Genomic DNA, 10224 nt, shown 5'->3' with positions numbered 1-10224 from the left:
TGAAAGTAGAAATACTGTGCCACCCACGCGCACTAGACACGGACCAGAGAGTGGTGAGGTGTCAGAAGTGCAATCATTAACAGTTATGTTCGAGCGCATGCAAGCAGAACGCGATAGAGAACGTGATGCTATGCATGCAGAACGAGAAACTGAACGTGATGATAAACAAGCAGAGCGTGATCGATGCCAGCATGAGAGAGACTTGCAGTTAATGCAATCTTTGGAAGCTATGCAAAGTGAGATTGTTAGTTTGAGACAAAACTATGAAACCATACCAAAAGCGGTGCAAGAACTGAGTGAAAGAGTAGATAATATCCAGGTGGCTAACGCCGGTACCGTAGATGAAATCAGTGTACTGGCTAACAGGATGGAAAAATTAGAAATTGACACAAGTCAAGCAATAGAGCAGAAAATATCCGAACAGGCAAACAAAATTGAAAAGGAATTTACGAACTAGTTAGAGGCAAAAGACACCGACCTTAATCAAACAATAGACGAGAAGGTGCACGCCGCGATTGAGGCCAAAGACTTTGGCTCGAGTGCGGAAGTGCAGGACCTAAAAAGGGCGGTGCACACTGACATTCCGCGGTGGCACCGGAATGTCATCCGTCGTCTTGCTGAGCTGGAAAACAGCTTGTTGCACGGCGACGCACAGGCGTGTGTCACGCCAGCCAGGTCCAACGATGATAGGAATGTAAATACAGCAGTGAAAAATTGCGACTGTGAGACAGAACAGGCAACCGATGTTAGCGAAACAAACAAATGTCACTCCAAAATAGTGATTGAAGAAAACCTGATTAAAAACCGACAGTTCCAGATCTTTACAACGGAGAAGAAATCTGTTCACCCTGTAGTATTTATCAAGGGATTTAGAAACATGTTAAAAAATATGGGTTCCCGGCCTTTGACCTTCTTGTGCGAACGCACACGCTATGCCCGAACTCGTACGGGACTTGGTAGATTAATCTGCCACGAGTAATGAGTATGATGGGCAAACATCTATTAGGCGCACTACGAATGTAGTGTTGTGGACATGTTGGGAATGTGGATCTCACGGGGAGCGTGCAAGGGATAAGTCCCTGCAGACGCACTATCCTCTGTGCCCGCGGTGGCTCAGATGGATAGAGCGTCTGCCATGTAAGCAGGAGATCCCGGGTTCGAGTCCCGGTCGGGGCACACATTTTCAACATGTCCCCAATGAAGTGTATCAACGCCTGCTTGCAGCTAGGGTGTCTATTTAATTATCATTTCATTTCGAGCAAAGCTGCATGGTCATCCACGGTAACTGTTCTTTCGGGAACAGATACTACCGTCATATATATAGTTAAAAAAATATGGGTTCCCGGCCTTTGACCTTCTTGTGCGAACGCACACGCTATGCCCGAACTCGTACGGGACTTGGTAGATTAATCTGCCACGAGTAATGAGTATGATGGGCAAACATCTATTAGGCGCACTACGAATGTAGAGTTGTGGACATGTTGGGAATGTGGATCTCACGGGGAGCGTGCAAGGGATAAGTCCCTGCAGACGCACTATCCTCTGTGCCCGCGGTGGCTCAGATGGATAGAGCGTCTGCCATGTAAGCAGGAGATCCCGGGTTCGAGTCCCGGTCGGGGCACACATTTTCAACATGTCCCCAATGAAGTGTATCAACGCCTGCTTGCAGCTAGGGTGTCTATTTAATTATCATTTCATTTCGAGCAAAGCTGCAGGGTCATCCACGGTAACTGTTCTTTCGGGAACAGATACTACCGTCATATACAGGGTGTTTCAAAAATGACCGGTATATTTGAAACGGCAATAAAAACTAAACGAACAGCGATAGAAATACACCGTTTGTTGCAGTATGCTTGGGACAACAGTACATTTTCAGGCAGACAAACTTTCGAAATTACAGTAGTTACAATTTTCAACAACAGATGGCGCTGCGGTCTGGGAAACTCTATAGTACGATATTTTCCACATATCCACCATGCGTAGCAATAATATGGCGTAGTCTCTGAATGAAATTACCCGAAACCTTTGACAACGTGTCTGGCGGAATGGCTTCACATGCAGATGAGATGTACTGCTTCAGCTATTCAATTGTTTCTGGATTCTGGCGGTACACCTGGTCTTTCAAGTGTCCCCACAGAAAGAAGTCACAGGGGTTCATGTCTGGCGAATAGGGAGGCCAATCCACGCCGCCTCCTGTATGTTTCGGATAGCCCAAAGCAATCACACGATCATCGAAATATTCATTCACGAAATTAAAGACGTCGGCCGTGCGATGTGGCCGGGCACCATCTTGCATAAACCACGAGGTGTTCGCAGTGTCGTCTAAGGCAGTTTGTACCGCCACAAATTCACGAAGAATGTCCAGATAGCGTGATGCAGTAATCGTTTCGGATCTGAAAAATGGGCCAATGATTCCTTTGGAAGAAATGGCGGCCCAGACCAGTACTTTTTGAGGATGCAGGGACGATGGGACTGCAACATGGGGCTTTTCGGTTCCCCATATGCGCCAGTTCTGTTTATTGACGAAGCCGTCCAGGTAAAAACAAGCTTCGTCAGTAAACCAAATGCTTCCCACATGCATATCGCCGTCATCAATCCTGTGCACTATATGGTTAGCGAATGTCTCTCGTGCAGCAATGGTAGCGGCGCTGAGGGGTTGCCGCGTTTGAATTTTGTATGGATAGAGGTGTAAACTCCGGCGCATGAGACGATACGTGGACGTTGGCTTCATTTGGACCGCAGCTGCAACACGGCGAACGGAAACCCGAGTCCGCTGTTGGATCACCTGCTGCACTACCTGCGCGTTGCCCTCTGCGGTTGCCGTACGCGGTCGCCCTACCTTTCCAGCACGTTCATCCGTCACGTTCCCAGTCCGTTGAAATTTTTCAAACAGATCCTTTATTGTATCGCTTTTCGGTCCTTTGGTTACATTATACCTCCGTTGAAAACTTCGTCTTGTTGCAACAACGCTGTGTTCTAGACGGTGGAATTCCAACACCAGAAAAATCCTCTGTTCTAAGGAATAAACCATGTTGTCTACAGCACACTTGCACGTTGTGAACAGCACACGCTTACAGCAGAAAGACGACGTACAGAATGGCGCACCCACAGACTGCGTTGTCTTCTATATCTTTCACATCACTTGCAGCGCCATCTGTTGTTGAAAATTGTAACTACTGTAATTTCGAAAGTTTGTCCGCCTGAAAATGTACTGTTGTCCCAAGCATATTGCAACAAACGGTGTATTTCTATCGCTGCTCGTTTAGTTTTTATTGCCGTTTCAAATATACCGGCCATTTTTGAAACACCCTGTATATGGTTACAGAAATGGTCGAAATAACACACCTCCACCAAATAATGGAAACGGCGGAGGTAACAATAGGAGACAAGATTATGTACAAAACGGGAATAGAGGTAGAGACCGGAACGGCAATAGTCCTCCGGTGAACAATGACCGGAAAAGGAGGTTCAATGACCGATATGAAACAGGCCCACCAAGCAATAGTAGATGGAAAAATGCCAGGGGGCCGTGGAACACCAATACCTATAACGATGCAAACCGAACTTGGCCACAGAACCACAGGCCCAGTCCGGACCGCAAAACAGTGAAAGATATGACAATAAACGACCGCCACCACAAAATGCGCCAATTGCGCAACCGTGGCGGCCGACGCAACACAACTTACACATAGTGGAGGTCAGCGACACAGAGCAGCCATCCACCATCATCCATCCAACAAACTAGATTCAGCCGAGATACGCTCTCCATCGTCGGCTGAGGTATGGAGTGAGAGCAGCCCGACACAGAACAAAACATCGGAAATCTGTATCCTCAGGTATAATGACGGGGTACAGATGGGACATGAATTAATAACTGAACCACCCACGTGCATAAAGGAGCACAAAGACAAAGTACAAGCAATGATAGAGATCAAAATAAACAATATTGATGTGCAAGCAATTGTAGATACGGGTGCTACTGTCAGTGTCATGAGTATGGATCCATTCCGAGTACTGGGGAAAGAAAAGCGTATGCTGACTTTTCCTGTGAACAATTGCAAAGTCACTGGAGCCATCAGTGCACAGCGACAAATAATTAAACTCCAAGTGCGGGTAGAGATGTATATAAGGGGAGAAGCCATAGCGTGCTCATTCCTGGTAGTAAAGGGTTTAAAGGCAGCCTGCATTTTGGTGGTAGATATCTTGAGAGAAAGGGACGCAGTAATCGACCTTTCTCGGGGAAAATTACGTTTGATGAACATGGGTAGGAGGATAGAATTGTCCATGCTCAGATCTGAAGAGGTACCTGTGCCTAATTGTAATGCTATTAACATAAAATGTAGGAATCAGTGGATACTACATTTAGACAATCATTCTCTAGGACAAAATCTCTATTATCCAGACGTACAAGGTGATCAATTAAAAGCAAATGTGGACGCACTTGTGAACAAAGTATCACAGTCCGAAAATTTGAACTCAATGCAACAGCAGGATTTGGTACAGTTATTATCTAACTATGCAGATGTATTTTCAGAACGATCAGGAATTGTTAAGGGATATCAATACAATATCGAGGCGAAGCCTCACAAAACCTACTGTCGAGCCTCATACTCGATTCCTTGGTCCAAGAAGGAAATATTAGCTAAAGAAATTAGAAAGCTGATCGAGTGGGGAATAATAGTAGCGTCTTTGTCCCCTTATAGTAGTCCTTTGGTGGCGGTGGCAAAAGCAGACGGACAGGTGCGGTTAGTATTAGATGCAAGAGACATAAACGAAATTATTGTACCTGTCCGGACTCATCCGGTAAACTTAGATGAGCAAATTCAAAAATTCCATGGAGTTCAATATTTGACATCTGTTGATATGAAAAGTTCATTCTGGCAAATCCTGCTCACACCCGAATCGAGGAAATATACTGCATTTATATTTGAGGGAAGCAGCTACCAATTTAGGGTACTACCTTTTGGCCTAAATGTAAGTGCAGGAGTTTTCATAACAGCCCTCTACGCGGTTTTGGGTTCGGATTTGCTGCAAAGGGTAACAGTGTATGTAGACGATCTGGTGATTGCTACTGCCACCTGGGAGGAGCACGTAGAACTACTGGGCAGAGTCTTAGAAAGGTTTAAGCAAGCGGGAGTAACAGCGAATCTTGAGAAATCCAAATTTGGACGTAATCAGATTAAATTTCTAGGTCACATAATAACACCACAAGGCATCAAACCTGACAGAAAAAACTTGACGCAATTCATGGGTTTCTAAGCCGAGAACTAAGAGACAACTCAAAGCGTTTATAGGTATTGCATCCTTTTTTAGACAGTTTGTTCCAAACCAATTAACGCATAACGAGTCGATATTGAGCCTGTTGCGTAAAAATGCGCACTGGGTGTGGACAGAAGAATATCAACGCGCATATGACGCTATCAAAAACGCCTTGGTGAATGCAAACCTACTGTGACACCCAGACATGAGAAAAGATTTTTGCATAGTGACAGATTCGTGTTCATGGGCCAGGAGCAACGACCCCACAACAATCAATGTAATCGGTTTTGGCAGCCACACACTAAATAGCTGTGAGAGAGCATATTCTGCTACCGAGTTAGAGGCTCTTGCAGTGGTTTGGGCGGTAAAGAAATTCAACTATTACATCCATGGCAAAGAAATCAAAGTATTCAGTGACCACCAGGCTCTGAGCTATTTAATGTCTTGCAAATTATACCATACCCGCTTGCTAAAATGGAGGTTACCATTGCGGGAATATAAAATTAAGGTTACGTACATAAAAGGACAAGATAATGTTGTAGCTGACGCCTTGTAGAGGCTCCCACTAGGGCTATCCTCAGTGTCAAAGATTTTGGAACAATCGGAGGGATATAGAATACTCTTAGTACAAGATAAAGTACATAGGAGGGACTTTTTACATATATGTAAGAATATGTCTACATTGCAGGAAACTGATCCGATTTGGCGAGATGTCATTAGCAAAATTAAAAGAAGGTACCAATCTTAAAAGTGTGCAGAACTTCAAAATAGTAGATAATATTCTGTATCATAAAACAGGTGTGTCAAATGACCATGGAGTCGTGTGTATACCGCAACAGGCTATCCCAACTGTAGTGTGGCACACGCACTGAGCATGGGGCCACGCTGGGATAGGCAAAACAATAAGCATTTTATCCAGATACTGTTACTTCAAGGGAAAAACCCAGCAGACTCGCACCATTATCAGAACTTTGTGCCAAAAAGCTAAGTTTCAAAATAAATCCACAAGGTTTGAACTGTATCCTATAGTGCCTCAGCGGCCACTTCAGTTAGTATCTATAGACATGGCAGGACCCTACCCTCGAGCCAGGGGTAGATTAAAGTACATTTTAGCGGTATATGACCTTTTCTCTAAATACTTAAAAATATACTGCCTTAAATCAGCCACCGCTCATGGAATAGTGAAATGGTTAGGGAAAGAATATTTTACACAGGTGGGTAAGCCTGAAGCGATAATATCAGATAATGCTTCCTATTTTACAGTTCATACCTGGAAGAACTATTTACATGACTAAGGTATAAAGCACATACTAATATCCCGTTTTCATCCACAAGCAAGTTTAGTAGAAAGAACATTTGGAGAGTTAAATAAATTTTTCAGGTTATACATCGCATATAAGCACACAAGATGGCCAGATCTGATACCTAAATTTTTGGAAATTCACAACGCAACCCCGCATGCCTCTACGGGGTATCCACCACCCGAGATTATAATGAATAATAATAGAGTACTGAATGAGTGGCTGGCACCTTTGCCTAAGGTCCCAGTCATTCCTGAGCCTAAGGAAGAGAGGATAAGGAAAGCAGGGTGCAACTATACCAGGTGCGCTCAGAAAAGGAAAGAAAAATATACTCGACATGTGACGAATAATCAAAAACTTAGTGTTGGGGACTTGGTGCTCTTACGCAATCATCCTAAGTCCTCGGCATCCTTGAAACAAAATAGCAAGTGGCAATTGGTGTACAATGGACCTTTTAGAATAGTAAGTGTGCCACATGAGTGTAGCTATCTCTTAGTAGATCAACAATCAGGAGAGTACGGGGACTGTATCCGCGTAAGGATGTGAAAATATTCCTACAGTAAATGACTAATAGTCCTATGTGTTATGTGTAAAAAGGTACACCATTCTTTTGGAAATGAATGAACATTAATGATGTGTGATCTGTAGAGATAATGTACTAATGTATAAGTATTTAGTTATAAGAATATGATTGACTTTCTCTTTTGTTTACGATTATTTGTGTTATGTCTTCCTTTTAATTAGTGTTAGCTTAAACATGCTCTAAATGTCTGCACAGATAACCTGATTAGTGCAATTATTTGTAGTGTTAAACTGTGACAGAGATCAGCCTGGAAGAACATTTTAGTAGTGATTAGTTTGTGTACTGCATAATGTTCTATATGTGTGTCAAACTTGAAATCTTTCTTGGTACAGTCTTTTATATATATATATATATATATATATATATATATATATATATATATATATATATATATATATATGTGTGTGTGTGTGTGTGTGTGTGTGTGTGTGTGTCTAGCTGTCAGATTGACAGGTCCGAACCCGGAATAATATTAATAATATGAGACCCTGAGAACTTTATTTTCAAACCAGTATTATCAAAGAGAGTAATGCACCCAGTAGTGACCCGAGGGCACCATGGGAGGCAAACTTATTGCAAATTTAAGTAATGCAAAGTTACGCACAAAGAAGCTTCAATTGAAGCATGTGCAGATCGAATCAGTAAAAAGAGCTAGCCTGATACAGTCCAAGTCAATTTTAGCCTACAGTCTTACACTGTAGTTACGTAGAACCTTGTAAGTAAAGTGAGACATAATTTCAAAGGAGTTATTGAACAATATGCCTGAATCCGGTTGGAATGCACAAATAAATTCTATTCGAACATAAATATAGATGATTTTTGGGCAAACTAATACGAAATTTTAATATTTGTTACCATGTACGCAATTATCACACACCTTGGTAAAGAGCGAACAAAGAAGTTACGAATGTGCTGTTACAAAAAATTGCACAACGGACATTGTAACTGAAATAACTTAAACAAAAGTGGAGTATTGCGTGGCAGAGACAGACAGTGACTGTTAAAACTGCAGCAATACGTCACGAGGTTGCTTTGAACAAGCAATAAGAAACTGTATCATCGCCGTGTGTGCAAGTGGACAAGGAACTAACACGACACGAACAGTGAGCCGATAATAGACGGTGGACCAAGCTAGTGTCAAATTATAACTTGTACTGTGCGTGTGTACAAAAAAATATTCTTTGTGTGACAAGGGACGCCTGGAAAGCGCATTGACTACAGAGATACATTTTGTTCTTAGTGTGTGACTAATGACAAGTCATGTCATGGTTAAAAAATATTGTGTGCCCATAAAACGCGTTACTGTGACAACGAAACATTGTGCAAACCAGACTAGTGAAGGCCTACTGAATAATAACTGTCAATAACTGTGTGCGTTCTTTCCCACAGTAGGAAAAATGTCCATAAGGATAGTACACTGTTCGTGAACTTGTTGCATGTTTGCTGGAGCACTGCAAGAAGATTTCACACGGGCGAGCTGATATACAACGCGCATCCGGCTACTTCAGCCATGCAGCGGCCGCAGCAACCCGTAGCAGACCAGAGAGCCACACGCCTCTCCGCGGCGTAGCTGTCAACACCGGGGGCGGTGACCTACACGGAGCAGACGCGCCGCGCCGAGCGCCGCTCAACAATCACTCCGCACCGCTCACCAACTACAGCATTATTGACATATTCCAAAATATTTACATAAATTGCATAACATGTCAATGAACTCGGTTTTTGACAAACATTGAACACTTATTATGTATACCCGTAAATTGACGAGAGAAAATGAATACTAACAAGGGTAGGAGATGGATTTGTAACACGTAGGTAGTGAGAACATTATGAAAGTGACGTTGTACTAAATGATTTTAAAAAACTAAGTGATATATCCTAGGACAAGTGACCTTGCAGTATATCGGAAAATGATAATTACGAGTTGTTAAACTCACACAAAAACTTTCGTTGAACTCGATGTGACTGTGATGTTGTGTAACCGTTGATGACAAACTGCTAAATCATTTCAAAACAATTACGGTCAAAGAGACAAGATTAATCATGAACCAACTGGGATGGCTGGGCTCCAGCACAGTTTTTCCCAGGTTTCCTGTCTGCCTTCGCCCAAATGGGGGAGCCATGAACATATATAACCCTGTGACTAATTAAAAGAGCCATTCCATAAAAAAAAAACAGAATTGTAAAGAACGTTACTGGCACCATTGTGTCAAAGTATAGAAACTCTTTGCCAAATGCTGCCAAGGGGCAATGTAACGTTCCCTGGCAGCACACACACTATTACACACTATTAATAAGCTAAAATTTAATTGTACTATATATGCCGCTATGAAGCAATTCGTATATACTGTAATTGTTTAACAAAAAATATTATTTAATTTTGTATAAAGGACGTTGGTTATTATTGTAATACTTTCTGTAATAATATTCTCGATTTATTTATGATTGTAATATTTCTATACTCATAATGTAATTACGAAATATGTTAATATCGGCGATGAAAAAAATGTAAAATATAGCCACAGAGGAAAATAATGTTGTAAGATTACAAAGAGACATTCACAATCAGCAATAGTATAAATAGGAATACATAATGTGCATTCTTTGTCGTCTTCCTCGAGAGCTGAGAGAGAGAGGAACTTCTGACGTGGCATTATATGAATGAGTAGACTTCTTTTGTCTGTATCTATCTTTAGCCGCCATTAGAGGAGAAATTATAAAGGTGTGTAATTTTAATTATTGTTATGGTCTAAATACATTATAAGTTATCAAAATTGTGTATTACTAATGTAAATTAGCTTGCCCATGTCATCTATAATATTTCTTTAAAGAATTTTCAGCATGCCGCGACCGAACGTTTTGCAGCGGCGGCACATTTAAAAAATTGTTCCGCTATAAAATTAACCGAACCCGTAAATCGGGAGCAGGTAAAATTAGCAGTGAATTACGAAATATTTTTCTTTTACAGCGATCCTGAGGCTGACTGAATTTATTACTGGTTTTACATTTGTGCATTCATTGGCGGATAATTAACGTTGAAGTTGTAACTCTTCAGGCTTTCCCGGCGATCTAATGACATCT

General features: G+C 42.0%; 2 non-coding genes across 2 annotated transcripts; both read left to right on the top strand.

The window, feature by feature from the left end:
* The first annotated feature begins 1101 nt into the window (after positions 1-1101).
* Trnat-ugu (transfer RNA threonine (anticodon UGU)) lies at positions 1102-1176 on the top strand. The gene has a single exon. It is a non-coding gene; the product is annotated as a tRNA-Thr (tRNA).
* Positions 1177-1546: 370 nt separating this feature from the next.
* Positions 1547-1621, top strand: Trnat-ugu (transfer RNA threonine (anticodon UGU)). The gene has a single exon. It is a non-coding gene; the product is annotated as a tRNA-Thr (tRNA).
* Positions 1622-10224: the final 8603 nt, after the last annotated feature.

Source organism: Schistocerca nitens, chromosome 5 (assembly GCF_023898315.1).
Source record: "Schistocerca nitens isolate TAMUIC-IGC-003100 chromosome 5, iqSchNite1.1, whole genome shotgun sequence".
Lineage (NCBI taxonomy): Eukaryota > Metazoa > Arthropoda > Insecta > Orthoptera > Acrididae > Schistocerca > Schistocerca nitens.
This window is presented reverse-complemented; position numbering and strand designations above follow the sequence as displayed.